Genomic DNA, 20241 nt, shown 5'->3' on the forward strand with positions numbered 1-20241 from the left:
TAACTAATTACAATTACAATTTTCTCAGTAATATATACATCATCGGAAATAGTCATTTATAAGTTCAGTCTTTGAGGAGGCTTCCTGATCCGGACTGGGTAGCGCCTTTCTCGAGTATCCTGTTCTGGCGGTGGAGTCAATTCTGGCTCATTGTCATTGGTTGGTTCGTCAGCTTCCAATACCCCTGCTTCTCAGGTAGACGCAATCTGTACTCCGGGCTCATTACCAGGTGCACATGCTTGTGGTATAGGATTGGCTTGTTCCTGTGACTCTAAAATCTGGGTCAGCATGGCTTCTCACGATGCTCTCTCCAACGTCCACTGTGTACATTAGTGGTCCCTGCTGTGTGCATATCGTGCCTGGCTGCCATTTTTCTGTTCGGTAGTCGCGGGCCAAGACTGGTTGCCCTATCTTGAAGCTCTTGGCTGGCTTCTCATTTATGTGCTGGAACTGCTTATCCTCAACATCTCATCTTATGTTTGGTTTGAGCAAATCCAAGCGACATCTTACTCTCCGGTTGAAAAACAGTATGGCTGGAGTTTGGTTGGTTACTGCATGTGTCGCATTCCGGTAAGCAAACAGGAAGTTATCCACCTTGTGTTGCAGTGGTATATCGTCATTATACATTGCCTTTATGGCCTTTTTAAAGGTCTGAACAAACCTCTCAGCCAATCCATTTGTGGCTGGATGATATGGGGCAGATGTGTAATGTTTCACCCCATTATTCTTCAGGAAACTCCGGAAATCCTCAGACACAAACTGTGGGCCGTTGTCAGAACAGATCTGTTCTGGCAACCCATTCCTGGCGAAGATGGTCCTTAGGACTGCAATAGTTTTCTCCGTGGTGGTGGAGGACATTTTAATGACCTCTGGCCATTTCGAATGGGCGTCCACGGCGATTAGAAACATTGAGCCCATAAATGGACCAGCGAAATCAATGTGTACCCGTTGCCATGGAGATGAGGGCCACTCCCATGGATGTAGCGGGGCCTGTGGTGGAGCATTTTGGACCTTCTGGCATCCTGTGCAACTCTTGGTCATATCCTCGATTTCTTTATCGATTCCCGGCCACCACACAAACGCCCTGGCTAGGCTCTTCATTTTTACCCCTCCCAGATGACCCTCGTGAAGCTCATTGAGTACTCTATCTCTCAACTTGGGTGGAATTACCACTCGGGATCCACACATCAAGGTTCGCCGGCACACTAACAGCTGTTCCCTCCTTGGCGAGAATGCTGGCAACAGTGAGTCGCCATATGCTGGCCATCCCTTCACCGTCAAATCATAGACCCGAGAGAGTGTCGGGTCATTTCGGGCTTCCTTCTCAATACTTGCGTTTGTAACAGGCAAACATTCGACTATGGTCGCATGGAATATCTCCACCGGGTCCACTGCAGGTGCTTCTTCCGCCGTAGGCAACGGTAGGCACGACAGCCCATCAGCGTTTCCATGTTGTTTCGTACCTTTGTACTCTATGTCATACTGATGTGCCCCTAGAAAAAGTGACCATCTTTGCAGCCGTTGCGCCGTCATCACCGGAACGCCCTTCTTTGGGTTAAAAATTGAGACCAGGGGTTGATGATCAGTCAGTAGGGTGAATTTCTGCCCGTGCAGATAGTGATTGAACTTCTTCACCCCCCACACCAGGCTGAGGGCCTCCCTGTCAATTTGGGCGTAGTTACGCTCGGCTGAGATTAGCGAGCGCGATGCAAAGGCTATTGGCCTCTCTGAACCATGACGGAATTTGTGTGACAGCACCGCTCCAATGCCATAAGGTGACGCATCACATGCCAACCGAATCGGTAGTGTTGGGTTGTAGTTGGCCAATACTTCTTTTGAAGTGATTTGGCATTTGCATTCCTGAAAGGCACGCTTACACTCATCACTCCATTTCCATGTTACACCAGTTTGAGGGAGGGCGTTCAGTGGGTGCAGAATTGTAGATAAATTCGGCAAGAACTTATGGTAGTAGTTCACCAACCCGAGGAACGACCTCAGTTGCGACACATTTTCTGGTGCTGGAGCCTTGACTACAGCCTCAATCTTGTCCGGCGACTTATGCAACCCTTCCTCATCAATCATGTGGCCACAATACGAGATTTGTCTCCTGAAGAACTCGCATTTGGGACGGTTGGCTCGTAGCCCATATTCCTGCAATCTCGTGAGCACCTGTTCCAGGTTGGCAAGGTGTTCATTGTCATTTTCACCTGTAACAGGATGTCGTCCAAATAACACTAGGTCCCCGGGATCCCTTGCAGGACTTGTTCAATTGCCCTCTGCCACATAGCCGGGGCCGATGCTACCCCAAATACCAGTCGATTGTACTGGTAAAGGCCTTTATGAGTGTTTATCGTGAGGTATTTCCTAGATGCTTCTTCCACCTCCATTTGTAGATACGCTTGAGCCAGGTCAATCTTTGTAAAACGTTTCCCTCCAGATAGTGAGGTGAAAATATCTTCTATCCGCGGAAGCGGATACTGTACTGTGTGCAGGACTGGCTTCACAGTCACCTTGAAGTCCCCACAGATGCAAACCTTCCTTGGCTCCCCAGGCGTGCTGCTCAATGCTTTCTTCATTACAGGAATGATGGGTGTGGCCGACTCGCTGCAGTCCACCTTAGACAGCACCCCCGAACGCTCCAGACTCACCAGTTCAGCTTCCACAGCTGGGCGTATCGCGTATGGCACCAGTCTGGCCGTGAAAAATTTTGGGGTTGCGTTATCCTCAATCTTTATGGTTGCCTTTACTCCTTTTAGAGTCCCAAGTCCTTGTTGGAACACCTCTTCCGCATCAGGTAGAATTCGTGACAGACGTCCAGGTGCGACATCATCATCTTTTTTGTCAGTCACAGTTAGTGCCAGAATGGAATGCCAATCCAATTGTAGTCTTTGGATCCATTCACGTCCCAATAATGGTGGTCCTCCATCTCGTAGTATATACATGTATAGTTTCTGTGTTTCCTTTCCGTTATATTCAACTGGCACTCTTATTTTTCCTCTGAGGTAGACCTTTCGCCCCGTGTATGTCTTCAATACAATGGACGTGTCCTTTAAGGGTATGTGTGAGAATAGCCGCTCATAGTCTCGTCGATTCATGACAGTTAGGGCTGATCCTGTGTCCAATTCCATCTTCACTGGGGACCCTGCTATCATGAGGGTGACCCAAATGGTTCGGTGATCTTCTTTTGCGATCACGTTGTGTAACTTTAAACAACTTAGTCGCCTGCTCCCGGAGTCCTTATCACTCTCCTGATCTTCTGAACTACTATCTGTCAGTTTCTTTACTTTCCTGTACTGTTCCTTAGTAGTTCTTGTCGTGTTGGTCTTCTTTCCCGACCTGCAGACTCTTGCTATATGTCCCATTTTCCCGCATTGCCTGCATATTTTGTCTTTAAACCAGTAGCCTTTCTGCTCATGGGTTGTTCTGCCGCAGCGATAGCACTTTGCGGCTCCATACGCCATTTCGTTAGCACTGTATTCTTGAGTTTCTGTTGTATTTCCGCAGCTCCCTGTGCTGCTGCTTCGTAGGATACTGCCACGCTGAAAGCCTGTTCTAGCGTCAGGTCCTTTTTTGAAAGTAGTCGTTTCTGGGTTCCTTCACTCTGGAGCCCGCAGACAAACTTATCCCATAAGGTGTCTGCCAGTCCTGGCAGTGCTTCGATAACTTGCGTAGTTCCGTAAGATAGTCAGCATTGCTCTCATCTTTGTGCTGGTTTCTTTTATGGAACTTGAATCTTTCTGCTATCAGCAGTGGTGTAGGACTTAGATGTTACTGTAAGATATGAACAATCTCCTCAAAACTTTTCTCCATTGGTTTAGCTGGGGTAATTAAATTCCGCAATAGGCCGTACGTACTCGCACCCATCAGATTTAATAATACCGACGCCCTCTTTCCATCAGCCACCTCATTTGCCTTGCAGTGCACTTCAATTCTTTCCACATATGTGGTCCAGTCTTCGACCTCGTTGTCGAAAGCAGTGATACTGCCACTTTTCGGCATCTTGGGCGATTTAAAATGGCGCCTCCCGCGCTTTTGCTTTTTCCCCAATGGAATAAAATGGCGCCTCCCGCGCTTTTGCTTCTTCCCCAACGGGATAAAATGGCGCCTCCCACGCTTTTGCTTCTTCCCCTTACTGCCACGCTGCTCCTAGCATTCTACGGGGTAATGGCAGCGACCCGCAGCTTCGGCGCGTCTCGCTTTCCTTCCCCCCCGTTTAGTTTCTCTCCGCTGCCCTGTTCTCGAACACTGAACGCGCCCTGTGCGCTCCACCCTCTCTCTCTTGTTTTCTTTTCCCGACGACGCTGCGCAGCCCAATTTGTAGAGCTGCTCGATCGAGCTTGGGCCCGCCGCAGTCCGGAAGGATCAGCGCGCTACCTGCTAACAGCACGATTTGCTGGAACCACAGCCTCTCCCACAATTCTCCAAACACCGATGGATTCTTTGGGCGGTTGCCATCGGTCGACGCCCGTTGCTCAGACTACGACCTTCCAGGACCTTCCTTTCAGGCGAGATCCCCATGAGATGATGCCACACTGCAGGTGAGTTCGAACTTACTCGTCGCCACTGTAAAGTCCGCGCCTCAATAATACACGGACTTCGGGAGAACAGTTTAACAGGTACTTTACTGAACAAGAGGCAACTTGAAAACTGAAACTACAGAAGCCTGCTAGAGCCTTTTATACAGGGGTGGTCACTGCTGGTACTGCTGTCTAAGACCAGTTATTCCCTTAAAGGTACATACACAACAGTGGATGCGCACTCGAAATGGCCTGAGGTCATCAAATTGTCCTCCAGCACCACGGAGAAAACTATTGCAGTCCTACGGACCATTTTTGCCAGGAATGGCTTGCCAGAACAGATTTGCTGCGACAACGGACCACAGTTTGTGTCCGAAGAGTTCCGGAGGTTCTTGAAAAAGAATGGGGTAAGGCATTACACATCCGCCCCGTATCATCCAGCCACAAATGGATTGGCTGAGAGGTTCGTTCAAACCTTTAAGAAGGCAATAAAGGCTATGTACAATGACAACATTCCGCTGCAGCACAAGGTGGACAATTTCCTGTTCGCCTACCGGAATGCGACACATGCAGTCACCAACCAGGCCCCAGCCATGATGTTCTTTAACCGAAGGTTAAGATCTCGCCTGGATTTGCTCAGACCAAACGTACGAAGAGATGTTGAGAGTAAGCAATTCCAGCACATCCATGAGAAGCCAACAAGGAGCTTCAATGTAGGGCAACCAGTCTTGGCCCGCGACTACCGAACAGAAAAATGGCAGCCAGGAACGATATGCACACGGCAGGGCCCACTAATGTACACAGTGGGCGTTGGGGAGAGCATCGTGAGATGCCATGCTGACCAGATCCTAGAGTCACAGGAACAAGTCAACCCCATGCCTCGCCCATCCGTACCTGGTGATGAACCCGACGTACAGATCGCATCTACCCCAGAAACAGTAGCATCGGAAGCTGATGAACCAATTGACGACACGGGGCCAGAATCGCCTCCGCACCAAGAGCAAGACACTCGGGAAAGGCACTATCCAGAATGGATCAGGAAGCCTCTCCAAAGACTGAATTTATAAATAGACTATTTTCAGCTAATGTTGCATGTTAAAAGTGTTAATTGTAATTAGTTTGATATTTAATTGTTAAATGAGTGTTATGGTACTGTTAATCTAAAAGGGGAGGAATTGTAATGTATATACCTTTAAGGGGTAACGACTTTTTACAGCTCATGTATACTGTAGTACCGGCAGTGACCACACCTGTATATAGCACTGAGTAGTAATCTGTACAGGCAGTTCCAGTGTGAGCCACGTTTAGTAAACACCTGTTGTACCGTTTCTCCTGCAGTCTGTGTCTTATTATACACGGACACAACAATTATCACATCCCCATCTTACTAGCCCTCAAACTCACCCTCACCCTCATGTAATCATACCACCTAACAACGTGCAAGGAGCCCACTTGGCATTGTCACCCCAATCCATCATAGTCTCCCTCTAAAGATGTAACCCATCCATTCCTTACACTCATTCCATCACTCTCACTCAACCTTCTCTTCTTTCCCTTCCTGTAGCAGAAGAGAGCACACAATAAGAGAGGGAAGGAGAGAACTGGAGAGCGGCCTCCACCATTTGCGACCTTCACAACAGCAGAGGAGGCTGCGTTGGAAGTCTCAGGTTTGGCCAAGCAGCTGGAGGTGGGAGACGGAGAGAGGGGGACATGTCAGCAACTTGGTGACAGAATTATATATCATACAGCAACATGGTATACATCAGTCACTCATATGGGGACTGATGTCATCAGCCACTGAATGGCCATCATGTGCATAATGGTATCTGTCCCCATTCTTCATATGGCATATCTAACTCATCTCTTTACTCTCCCACAGCTTCATCAAGAGCCTCTCCACATCCCAACTGTCCAGGAGGAAGAGCAAGGCGATTCCTCAGAGGAGCCTCTGGCCTCTGAGAGTGCAGCATCACCAGTCATAAGCGCAGCCAGCAGCAGTGCAGAGACGCACACCTCGGTGGGTCCAACGTGAGATAGAGTAGTCTTGTTACCGGGTCCGTCACAAGTCACAAGAGAGCAAGAGCAGATGGAGGAGACAGGGACAGCAGTGGAGAGTCCTCACCGGGGGGTGCAGGATATTCCCAGCTCTGCTCAGCTGCATGCCGAAGCTGAGCCTCGGGAGCCATCCAGAAAGAGGGCGATCCTGGAGGTGCAGCGAGACATGCAGGGGGCTTTGACAGGTTTTGCGAGCGCAATGTCTACAAATGTTCAGAGAATGGAGGAGTCCATCTCTAACGTGAGCACCACCCTGTCGCAGGAGATGGCGACTGTAGACTCCTCCATGGATAGGATGGCCACCTGCATGGAGCGGCTAATACACCACTCACAGGAGCACATGCTATCTTTGTAGAATAGTTGGCTACCTATGGAGCATAGATGGCAGAGGCTCATAGACCTGCTGTCTAGGAGGGATGTCAGCATAGATTTGGGTCCTCATGGCCCAACTGATGTGCAGCAAGGTGCTCTTCAGCTCCTTGCTAGCAGGGAAGTGCGGGTGGCCCATGAGAGGGATGAAGGTGAGCGGTGAGAGGGAAGTGGGGGCTCCTCTCAAAGCGCTTATACTTCTCTGCCATTGCCACTCCCTCAGTCAGAGCCCCAGATGGCTCCTCGAATCGCGATGGCTGAGTCTGTCCCTGCAGAGTTGCAGGAGGAGCAGACTTTGGTGGGGCCAGCAGAGGTTCCAAAACCCAGAGGACATCCACCAAGAGTGTCTAAGCAGTCACAGCAGGGAAGTGAACAGGCTGCCTCTACCTCTGCTGAAGCCACAGGGGTAGCACCTCATAGAAGCACGTGGAAGAGAAAGATGACACACAAGTAGATTCACAAGGATAGCCACTTGGGTGTTTTAGTCAATATTAATGGCATTTTCCGTTAATGTATTGTTAGCTCTGGCCTCCCGGGCAGCAATGTGCTCGGGTGCTGATGCCCTCTGTCCTGTGTAGCACCAGGTGGTTGTGGAGAAGGTTGGTGGTGTTGTTGTTGGTGCTGCTGGTGTGCCTGGTGCTACAGGAGTTGGGGTTCATCGTGGTTCGATTCTGATGACCAAGGTGATACAGTATAAACAGCACCCATGCTGATGGAATAGATGGCAGGTCAAGTAGAGTTGACAGATGCAATCTGTCAATGGTGAGAGAGGTTGTTCCAATGAGGTGACACTGGATGGAGACTTTGCTGGAAACACTTGCAGCCTGCAGAAAGTTAAATCTGTGCTGGCCAGAGCTGGTCTCATCATGGCCAGATTTACTTAACTTTACACTGTACATACATATGGCTGCCACATGCTGCGCCAGGTTGGCATCACCCCAAGAAACACCATAAAGGATCCCTAGAATAACCAAGCCACGTTTTCTTTCTGTCTATGTCGCTACCGAATAAGTCCAGAATACCCCAGTATTTAAAAGTAAACTGCTGGTATTCCACTCCTTTAGGCAGGCTTCTGAGCTGTTCTTCTGTAGGCAGAGCACGGAGGTGAGGTGGCAGAGAGAGAGAGAGAGAGATGGCTTCTTGAGAAGCTATCTTATACCCCAATTGGGGCCGAAATCTTCCTGCCCAAATCCAGGTGCATCTGGCCTGAACAAAAGGGATCCAAACTGTCCCCATTGTCTGTGATGGGTTTGGATGAATTACCCATTTATCGTACTGAGTTTGAATGGAGCTGTCTTGGTTTGAAATAAAAGCATGTCTTTCTATAATTGCTGAGTAAACAGCTTTGAAAGTTAGTGTAAACAAAAGTCATTGTCCTGTGGTCAAACTGAAACCGCAGTCTCAAGTGGTTAATCCTTTGTGTAAACATAGTAGCAGTTTCTGTCGATTGTCTCTGCAGGGAGGGGAACTCCCTGAACTGCCTTTGATTGGCAGTTTAGTCAGCCATCTTTGATCTTCCCTTTTCATGTCCACAGTCTGTGTCCTGACACGAGGTCGGGCAGCCATCTTTGATTATCCCTTTTTCACAGGCACACACAAGCTGCCTTTTCAATGTCTTTTGTCTTCTGCCACGAGGTCTGATGGCCATTTTGATCCCTGGATTAGTAAAGGTATATTACCCAGGTATTCTTTTAATCAAAAATCAATCTTCGGAACTGTAGGAAATTTCAAAATTATTGCGAAATCCTTACACAATGTGGTCAGCAACAGCTTCTGCCTGAGGGAAGTGATCAACTGTGAGATCAGAGCTTTTCTAGTATATTTGATGCTGTTAACTAATTAGCTGGAGCAATGGCCACTCAACGCCCATCTCAGGTTGACAGACTTGGTCCCGAACTGCATGAATCCCGTGACCATGCAGGGAAATTTGAAATGTAGGGGGGCGGGGAAAGGCTCTAAAGTGTCTGACAACAAGCTTATAATGATTTAAATTTGGTCACCCGCCTCTGCTGGTCGTGTCGCTGCCACACCGGCAAATGCGCCCGAGGGAAAGGCGCATGGGGGCGGGATAATGGGGGTTCCCGACCTGCTCTGACTTTTTTCAAATTTCCCACCTGACTTGCCTCTGATCGCACCCGCACGGACCCCAGAAAATTCCTGGCAATGGCTTCGGTCTTCCCAATATTTAGTTGGAGGAAATTTCTGCTCATCCAGGACTGCATGTCAGGCAAGCAGCATGAAAAATCAAAGGCTGGCGGGGTTGACAGAGGTGCTGGTGATGTAGAGCTGTGTGCCATCAGCATACATGTGAAACCTGATGTTGTTTTTTTGAATTATGTCACCAAGGGACAGCATGTAAATGAGAAATAAGACAGGGGACCAAGGATAAGCCCTTGTGGGCTTACCAACGTTGTCCACCACCCAAGATCAAGAGCAGTCAGTCCTCAGAATACAGATGCTTTGTTCACCAGGACAAATAACTTTGTCATTTTGTTAGCCATGCCTCATTTGTAGCACTCTCGCCTCTGAATTAGAAGTTTGTTGGTTCAAGTCCCACTCCAGAGACTTGAGCACAAAATCTAGGCTGACACTCCAATGGAGTACTGAAAGAGTGCTGCACTTTTGGAGCTGCCATCTTTCAGATGAGACGTTAAACCGAGGCCCTGTCTACCTTCTCAGGTGGATGTAAAATATCTCATGGCACTATTATAAAGAAGATCAGGGCAGTTCTTCACCTGTGTCCTGGCCAACATTGATCCCTCAACCAAGATCATAAAAAAAGAGTATCTAGTTATAGATTTCCAGCATCTGCAGTATTTTGCTTTGTATTGTTGTAGACTATCTAGTTACTATGTCATTGCTGTTTGTGGGACCTTGCTGTGCACAAATTGGCTGCTATGTTTCCTACATTAATGAGTGACTATCTTTCAAAAGTAATTAATTGCCTGTAAAGCGTTTTGGAATGTCCTGAGGTTGTGAAAGGTGCTATATCAATGCAAGTCCTTTTTCTTGTTTCTGTGTTACATAGAAACATAGAAACATAGAAGATAGGAGCAGGAGTAGGCCATTCAGCCCCTCGAGCCTGCTCCGCCATTCAATGAGATCATGGCTGATCATCCAAATTCAGTACCCTGTCCCTGCCTTCTCCCCATATCCCTTGATCCTTAAGAAATATATCCAACTCCTTCTTGAATATATTTAAAGAACTGGCCTCCACCGCCCTCTGTGGCAGATAATTCCATAGGTTCACCACTCTCTGGGTGAAGAAATTCCTCCTCATCTCAGTCCTAAATGGCTTACCCCACAGTTAATGTTCATTTTCTAGGCAGAAAGCTTTGGAATATGCTTGTAGAAGTATTTTTGCAGTTAGTGCTTTATCCAATTTAGAAACAATTCAAAACCATAATAGGCTTGTTTAGTCTGACCTGCCATTAATCTATAAACTGTGAAGGAATAGCCATATTCAGAAAAATACACCATACTATGAAAGAAAAAGCCTTATTAAAACATGACAAACTGGGTTTTGAAATCTGGAAGCTGCAACAATCAAAAGCTGTGAACAGCATACAGGATATTGAGATAAGATAAGTTGTTGACACTGAGATAATAGGCTTATTGAAGTAGAAGGTTGGAGGTTCCTAAAAGTCTGAAGCCTTGGAAAGAACACAATACCATGCCCAGTTGAAGTGTTATAAACCAACACTTCGGAAAGAAACACAGAACATTAAAGAAACATGTGCTTTTGTAAAAATGACATAAAATAAAACACGAGACAAAAGTCTGTGGTACTACCAGCTGAGGTGATTAAGAATTGCATAGATCATCCTAAGTGAGGTGTTCTAAATGCAAAAAATAAAAACAGAAGACCTTTGTAAGAATTACATCAAATAGATACATCTGCATCATATTGTTTTTATGATAAGTTTTGAACACCTAAAAGTAGAGACACAAGTCTGCTTGCTACAGCTGAACTAACTGCAGGAATAGAAGGGGTCAACAGAAAAATGACTAGAGATAATTAGCTTACATCAGCAGAAAACTTCAAAGGATATACCACTGAGAAAGATTATAAAAATTGGACTTTCAAATGGGAAGACAGATTCGCTGTGAAGGGGCAAAGCGACTCTCAGGCTTCAGAGGCAAGCTCTGCAAGTCTTCAACTCTTTAACCTCGGGGATCAAGGTACTTGTATTTGATTTTGGTGGATATCCTGGAATAAGACTGAGAAATGTAAAAATGTAACGAAGTTAAGATTTGAGAATAAGGATCTCTGATAATAAGAATTGTAAGCTTTCTGTATTTGGAACTGTTAATGTTGCGATCGAATCACCAGCTGTAAGTTACATGTTGGTTCTTTAATAAACCTATATTTTTTTAGAATTGTCTCACATAGTACTTCAGTATCAAACTCGTGAACTCAATCTCTGTACACTCTTTGGTGAGGAGTTGCAGAATTCTGGAGGAGTTTTCCGGACCCTCATAATATCCGGAAGGTTACAGTCTAGCTAAACTTATTAAAAGTACTATCTGGAGGACGGTAACATCTTCAGGCTGTTCCTTTCCTTTAGGGAGAGATAGCCTGGACCTTTAGACCCAATTAAGCATCTTTAGGATTCAGCTACCTCTAACTTTAGTTGAGAGTGAACGTCTAGGGAATACACCTGATCTGGGGTAGCCCGAAAGGGGCTAGGACTAGTAATAATCCCTTTCAAAAGAGCCCCAGTCTCCGAACGCCAGGCAATCCGATACAGGATGGCTGCATTTGAAAGAATCAGGACCTGCCTGCTTCATTTCCCATTGTCATTTCTGACCCAACTTTCACACTCGCATGTGGCAACTGCTCTGAGTCATAGCCTCTGTATTTAAACACCATCTGGCTTGATAGAGCTGCAGCTCGATACAATATAAATGAGATGCTAGTAAATTCTCTCTGCAGCACAGACCTACATTCAAAGCAAATATGCAGCAAAGTTGTCGACTGCATAAATTATCACTGCTTTCTTCCACAAGATATTCAAAGGAACTGATTTGTAAAGCCGTGCACTTCAACAAGTAATGGCCCTGAAATTAGGATCGGGAGCTTGCCGCGCGTGCAAGCCTCCGATGTGCACTTACCTGACGCGCTGACATTTCAATCCTGGCCCGCATTGCATTTCCTCTCACTGGCCCGCTTGAGGTCCTGCCGCGCTGTGCGTGCATGACCCAGTGGCGTACTTAGTGCGATGAGCCGGCTGGGATCACGTGAGCACAGGGCAACCAATGGGAGGTTGCAGAAGTTCATTCATGAGTTTGATAGTGAGAGCTGTCAAACTCATGAAAACTCCTGGCCCCAAAACACTACTTAAACTTGAAAGAAAATTTAAAAAAAACATTGCACTACTTAAATGAACCATAAATAACTGTAAAAAAACTATTTTAAACAATAATTTTAAAATTTGAAAAAAATTATTATATAAAAAATCGGGGCTAAAACTTAACTTACCTTACTGTAAATTCTTTAAAAATAATAAACCTGTGGAAAAAAATTTATAAATTGTATTAATAGACCACTTACCTGTAAAACTAAGTACTTATGTGTGGTTTTTCAATGCGTAAAAACCGGAGGCCTTTACACATGCGCAACTCTCTAAAAATAAAGGAAATCCAAGTCGCACGCGCTGCCTGTGTAGTCAGAGGAGAGGAAATGCCGGTTTTCCCCGCATGCGCTGTGCATGCTGAAAACCGTCAATTCCTCCGGGCACACGCGTGAGTACCCCGTTGTAGGGGGTTTCTCTTGCTCGTACTGGTCTCCTACCAGACTTCGTGCAATAATTACCCTTGAGTGGTTCGACCCACTCTCCCCTACGGTTCTAGACCTTGGACTTAGGTGCAGGGAACTGTAGTGCAGAGAAAGACTCAATAGACCAGGTTGAATAGCACGAAATGGAGGCTTTTATTATTAAACAGTTTGCAGCATTATAAAATACATATCATAAGCACAAATCAAAGCGACTACGAGCATGCACATATCTATAAACTTGATTCCATGGAAATGGGAAACACACGGCACATCAAAAAAGGGGAAACACATTACGATTACCCTTACCCTCTCCCTCCCCTAGACCTAAACTAAGTTTCGACTTGAGGAACTCGGGATCATGCTCACCACTTTCAGATTCGCAAAAAGAGGGGGTTCGCAGCCTTTTTGGCACAGCTTTCCATCGTCACGTGGATCTGGAAACTTCTGGCGCAGCTTGTTTTTCTCTCTCTCTCAGGCGATGAGGCAGTGGACACAGCCTCGATGAGCGCTCGTCATGGCTGAATCCGTTAAAGTTATTGAAGAACTGGATGCATGGGAGACTCTGCCGCAGATGTGATGCTGAATAACTGGATGCACATGGGAGAGTTCATTTATTTCTCTTTCCCGCCTGGCTTAGGCTTTTCCAGAGGGTGTCTTCTCCTTCGGCCTGGGTCGTCGATGATCTCCCGACAAACGTACCCGGGCCACCCTCCTTCGTCTTCCCGTCGTGGTTGAGCCTTGCCTGGCCGAGCTGGCTTCCCAGCCAAAAGTCTTCTCGTCGTCACCGAAGTTACGAATTGTACCGAAGAAGTGAATCGTCCTACGAATGAATCGTAGCCGTCGAGGTGAAGCGCCTTACGAAATCGCCATCGAAATTCTTCTCATGGACCCTTTTCAATTCATAGTTATACCCTTTTGGGTCAGTCTTATCTCCCGCCAGATCATAGTCCAGTCTTTGTAATATTTTTGGCGGGCAGAAATCTCTGCAGGGGCGCTTTGTCTTGTAACGGGAGCCGGTGATAGCTTAACTGGTCTTCCTGGCCGATAATGTCTTTTACTTTGTCACCGTAACTCGGTTCGCATATTGATCGGTCTGGAGATTTCCCTTGATGGCTGTTAAACAGTTTTTCCTTTGTACATTAAATGGGTTTAAGTGTTCATTCATTGTCCGCCCATATCTTGATGGGCCCCATCCTGTTGCCTGAAACTGTCTTGTACTTAGAATCCAATTGAATATGTATGCCCATTTCCCTGAGTTTTGGTTTCCCGATACTGGCTTTCGCGGGCTTACTGTTCTCAATCCACAAGCCTGTCTGGCTTGCAGTAACAGAAATCAAATGGTCCAAGAAACTGATCACAAGGTCCGGCGGCCATTTTGTATGCCCTTTTATCAAAGGTTTTATCTGTACAAGCTTCTTTTGGTCAATAAAGCTGTATTATTAATCCTGTTATCTTGTGTGATTATATAATGAAAATTTTCGAATCTTACACCGTCCGTACTCACGCGTTGGGAGAGGAATTACTGGGCCATTAACGTGAAATGTAATCACTCATCAGGCCTCAACTCTGCACTTCCCATACATTCACACATTTCTGCCAAGATTTTAACACAACTGCATTCAACAGTGCTATGTCAAGCTGCTCAATGTACAAAGTAAATTTTTGCCACTCAAATAAAGAGAGGAGCAGTTGAACAGCAAAGAGCCAATTTTGTGAATCAAACATCCACGCACTCAAATGAATGAAGTTTTTGAGTATTTGTTTCATGCAATAGATCCTTAAATGGTACATTCACTCTCCCTTCATTTTGGTAGCTTAGCCATATTTGGCACATTACACAGCTTGGTGCACTTCTGACTATATAAGATACTATAATTAACAACTCTGTTAAGTATGTGTATTGTATTGAACAATTAACACAAAGACTTAAACGTTTAACTCAAACAGGTCTTTACTGGTTGGAGGTAGGGACTATACGTAGCTCTTTACTTCATGCCCACAGGCGGGAACTGAGGGGAGATCAGTACCCACAGTACTATTTATACCCCTATGGCCAGGAGTGGTACTGCGTATCACTACGCCCTACAAGTAGTGCAGTCCTGTCCATAGGTTCAAAGTAGCACACATATTACATACACAACATTCCTCCCTTCCTAGCTTTACAGTCATCTCCCCATTTAACATAACGTAATAACATATATACATATATAACTTCAGGTTTACATAACAGAATAACATAGATAACTTCATGTCAAAACAGATCACAGATTCAGTCTCTGCGGAAAACAGTTCACAGATTCAATCTCTGTGGTGTAGTCGGTTCACGTTGCTGGAGTGACTCATTCAATAGTCCTTCCATGGATTTAACAGTTTGAACTTCCGAACTGAATTGGCTCCGTTCGGAGGGACCACGTGTGTGATCTGGTAGAGGTAATAATGGTTCAGATGGGTCATCTTCTGTTTCGACTTTTCCTTTTCTGCTTCTTGGAGACTCTCTGGGCTCCACTGTCAGCTGCCAGCAGCATGCGCAGTTCCTCCTTCTCTTCCTCCTTTTTCCGTAGTAGAGCCACCTTCTCCCGATGTTCCGTAGACTTTCGGTGCTCCTCCATGATTTCTGTATGGTGGGAGTCGAAGTTACAAGTTGGGCAGGACAGGACATAGTAATATTCGGTGTCGTCCTGATCTAGGCCAGCGAGAGGGTCTTCTATTTCCTCCATACCCAGCTGGGCGTTAGCCAGCTTTTGTTTCAAGTCCAGACATCTTTCCTGAAGAGACTTCTTCATGCGTACCTATTCATCCAGCTTTTTCTGGGCTTTCAGCAAGTCGTTTACTAATGACCTCATTTGAGATTTTACTACTTCAACTTCTTTTGGAGATTGATTGATCGGACTATCCAATCCCTCTACCGGAGCAGCTGTTTCAGCGGTCTGTTGTTCTACGTTGACGTGAGTCAGCGTACTTTTGGCATCCAAGGGCTGCTCTGTTGCAGTCATCTCAGTCTGTGTTGCCACCTCAGCTCTTCCAATAACCTTTGAGAGCTCCGAACCCCTTTCGTTTGAATATTGAAGTTCGTGTTCAAGTTTTTTCCATTTCAGAGTCCTGTCCTTCAGCATATGCAGGAGTTGGCTGACCGTTAACTCCTCTGACATCAGACGTTTTGTGTGCTCCTGCTCCATTTTCTCCATCAGCTGCTTCTGTTGTCTTTCCAGATTCTCCAACTCTATATCAAAGAACTCTTTCATTGCATTCAACTCTTGCTCAAAACGGCGAAGCATTTGTTCTAATTGCTGTTGTAGTTTGAAATGGAGTTGAGTTCGAGCCCGGTGTCCCTCAGAAATGGGCACATCAGTAGACTTGCCAGACTCAGAATCCACAGTTAAACTATGTTGTTGTTGCTCAGTGGAATTCTGTGCTGAAACTTTGTCTTTTGCACCTGAGTTGGGCTTACCATCATCCGTTCCAGAGTCTGGGCCGACTATCTTCACCGAGTTCTCACTCGTTATTGTTTGTAGGAAATGCCAGTCCATATTCATTTTCCTAATCCACTCCCGTCCTAGTAGTGGAGAACCTCCTTCAGATATCACATATAAGTCCATTATTTGACTGTCTTCGCCCTTGTGGACCACTGCAACCTCTATTTTCCCGATGGGGTACACTCTTTGCCCCGTGTATGTTTTCAATATAATCCCCGTATCCTGTAGGGGAATATGTTGGAATAACTTTCCGTAATCTTTCTTATTTATGACCGTCAATGCCGATCCAGTGTCCAATTCCAGTTTTACTTGGACTCCTTCTATCTGAAGAGTGACCCAAATTGTCTGGAGGTCTGCACCCTTACCAGCGTTGAGTACTCTTAAGCTAGCCAGTTCATTACAGCTTAAGCTAGCCAGTTCATTACTGCTAGCGTCTGAATCGGACTCCTGTTCGGTCACCTTGTGTACCTTTGCGTATTTTCCTTGCGGTGACTTCTTGTTGCTGGTCTTCTTCCCTGACCTGCATACTCTAGCTATATGTCCAAGCCTACCACAAGTTCTACATTCTTGGTTTTTAAACCAACACTGGTTCTGATCATGCGTTGTCTTTCCACAACGATAACATTTGCCAGAACTCACACCCAATTTGTGTGCACTGAGCTCCGGTGACCGTAGCTGCATTACTGCCGTGCCTCTCGCTGCGGCTTCGTGTGCTGCTGCCATAGTGACCGCCTTCTCAAGCGTCAGCTCATTCTCCTCGAGCAGTCGCTTTTGTGTATCCTGTTTAAATAAACCACACACAAATTTGTCTCGTAGTGCATCTGTCAGTCCCGTTCCAAACTGGCAATATTTCGCTAATTTACGCAATTCCAGCAAATATTCAGCATTGCTTTCATGCTGTAGCTGCCTTCTGTCGTAAAATTTAAATCGTTCCGCTAGCATCAGCAGCGTGGGGTTTAGATGATGTTTCAGGACAGTAACAATCTCATCGAACGTCTTATCCGCCGGTTCATCTGGTGATAACAGGTGTTTCAATTGCCCATATGTCTTCGCACCCATTAAATTTAATAATGTTAGAGCTTTATCTTGGTCACGAATTTTATTGGCCTTACAATAATTTTTTACTCTTTCAACATATATGGCCCAATCTTCGAGGTCACTATCAAAGGTGCTAATATTCCGGTGTTTAGGCATTGTAGGTTTGCAATTTCTCAGATTTTATTTTGTTTACTTGTTATCAAAGATGGCGGCTTCCCGCTCTTGCCGTTGTCCTCCGCCCACAAAATGGCGGTTTTCCCGCGCTTGGCGGTCTTCACCCGTCCCCCGACGCCGTCTCCCTTCAGCCCCCGAGTGCGGCCCTTATCTTCGCCGCGATCGCCCGAGTGCGGCCCTTATCTTTGGTCCCGATCGCTGGCCCGCGCTGCGCCTCGCACTTGAAGAGGCTCCCGGCCTCTGGCTCACCCGCTCGCGCGGCTCTTGCTCGCTCCCTCCCGGGCTCTGGCTTACCCACGAGGTTATGGAGGCTTCAGGGTCCTAATGCCTGTCGCTTCCAGTCGCTGGAAGCTGTCAGGATTTCTGCTGCCCTTCAGTTTTGAGTGGGGTGTTGAGGATTGAAACCTCTCTTCAACGTCCTGTCTTTGGACGAAGCCGCCGTGGAATAACTGCCACAGGGTAAGAACCTGACTCGTCGCCAGTGTTAAGTATGTGTATTGTATTGAACAATTAACACAAAGACTTAAACGTTTAACTCAAACAGGTCTTTACTGGTTGGAGGTAGGGACTATACGTAGCTCTTTACTTCATGCCCACAGGCGGGAACTGAGGGGAGATCAGTACCCACAGTACTATTTATACCCCTATGGCCAGGAGTGGTACTGCGTATCACTACGCCCTACAAGTAGTGCAGTCCTGTCCATAGGTTCAAAGTAGCACACATATTACATACACAACAAACTCAACGATAATTTTTCAGACTCTGTACTAGCAAAGAAATGCAAGACCAATTGTGGGCAATGACAGTGGAAGATAATTTTCATGTTTGGAAACTTGGGACTGCCATGATTTGGGTGCGGTAACCTCCGGATCCAACTTTCCAAACCTGTGGATCGAGAATTCATGTGAAAAATTATCTCACATCAGGCAAACATCCCTCATCACAAGAACGAAGCCCGGGGATTTCTCTCCATTTTCATTGTGTTCAATCAGCCTCTTTTGGAATGCAGAAAAACAAAACATTCCAGCCCAAGGAGACAAATTGGGCAGAAAGCTCCCTGCATCTGCCAGTCCATGACCAGTCCCCACCACTTCTACTGCTTTCTTACGTTCTACTTGTTCTTCAACACCGTGCTATGGAATATTCACTGCTTCCTCCTTATCCTGGAGTATTAAAGGGCATGGGGGGACTAGCAGGTGGGTGTGACTATGCTGGGTGGCATCCGCACAGATTTATGCTGATTGACTGGTTTCCACTGTGCAAGATTCACGGATCCAACAGAAAGAAATCCAGATGCACCCAACTGTTTATTTGATAGGCGATAATCATGAACAAAAATTAATTAAACAAAATAATAATTTCTAAAGGAAAATTAATATTAGCTGTTAAGTCACTGTGAAGCAGACACTGCATTACATAGGAACATAGGAATAGGAGTAGGCCATTCAGCCCCTTGAGCCTGTTCCACCATTCAATTAGATCATGGCTAATCTGTACCTCAACTCTATTTCCTACCTTTGCTCCAAAGCCCTTGATACCCTTACCTAATCAAAATCTATTGACCTCAGTATTGAAAATTTCAATTGGCCCAAAATTCACACTCTTTTGGGCAAGAGAGTTCCAGATTTCCACTACCCTTTATGTGAAAATGTGCTTCCTGATTTCACTCTTCAATGGTTTAGCTCTAATTTTAAGATTATGTTACCTTAACACATATTGGTATTAAGGTAAAATCAAAACTTTGCTGTTCAACTGCTCCTCTCTTTATTTGAGTGGCAAAAATGTACTTTGTGCATTGAGCAGCTTGGCTGGAGGAGGTTACAGAGATTGGGAGGGACGATGCCATAGAGGGATTTGAAATCTATGTGTTAACTTGAACTCATCCTAACTTGCACGAAGTCCTGTTCACCCATCACACCTGTGCTCACTGACCTACATTGGTTTCTGATCCGCCTTTGCCTGGATTTAAAAATTTTCATTCTTATTTTCAAATCTCTCTGTGGCCTCATCCCTCCCTATCTCTGTAACCTCTTGCAGCCCTATAACCCTCCAAGATCTTTGCACTCCTCCAATTCTGGCCTCGATTTTCATCGCTCCACCTTTGGCAGCCATGCCTTCAGCTGCTTAGGGCCTAAGCTCTGGAATTCCCTACCTTGGGACATTTAACTATGTTAAAGGTGCTATATAAATGCAAGTTGTTGTTTCTATTGAAGACAAAAAGAAAGTCCCGCCCTTTTAAACTGTTACAAGCCACATTGAGAAACTGTCAACAGCTGGCGATCCTCAGTCTCATGTTAACTGTCTGAACGTGGAAACACAGGTGGATTCAGGAACCTCCATTTTGGATGAGTGCGCAACACACACTGTCCAGCATGATCTCGGAGGTGGAGGCGGATGAAGGTGCAGGGGTAGCGTGGGTGGATGAAAAATATCGCTGCTCACAAATTTAGTGTTGGTACAAAGCTGAACCACCTTGCAGTGATTCTAAAATTGTGGCATGTATGCACCGTCAAAAGTGCAAAGATCTTTCAATGCTCACTGAATTAGCTGTAATGGTGAGGCAGTGGACTGCAGATAGGTTAGCCACACTATGATTTATGATATTAATTCCAGTCTGTGTCAGTTGTTAACCCCTGAAGCGAGGTTGCACAGAGTGGCCAGTCTGAGATTGAGCCAAATTAATTTCAACTGTGAGTGATAGATATGACTCTTGCCAGCTCCCAGATGTAAACCTATGATCCTTGCATTATGAGTTATGCATTTTAACAGTCACATCACCCAGGCAAATATAACAATATTTAGTGGTTAAAAGAGTCAAGGTGTTTTTAACCTTAC

This window comes from Somniosus microcephalus, chromosome 10, assembly GCF_052327205.1.
Source record: "Somniosus microcephalus isolate GS21.2 chromosome 10, FLI_Smic_1.0, whole genome shotgun sequence".
In the NCBI taxonomy this organism is placed as follows: Eukaryota; Metazoa; Chordata; class Chondrichthyes; order Squaliformes; family Somniosidae; genus Somniosus; species Somniosus microcephalus.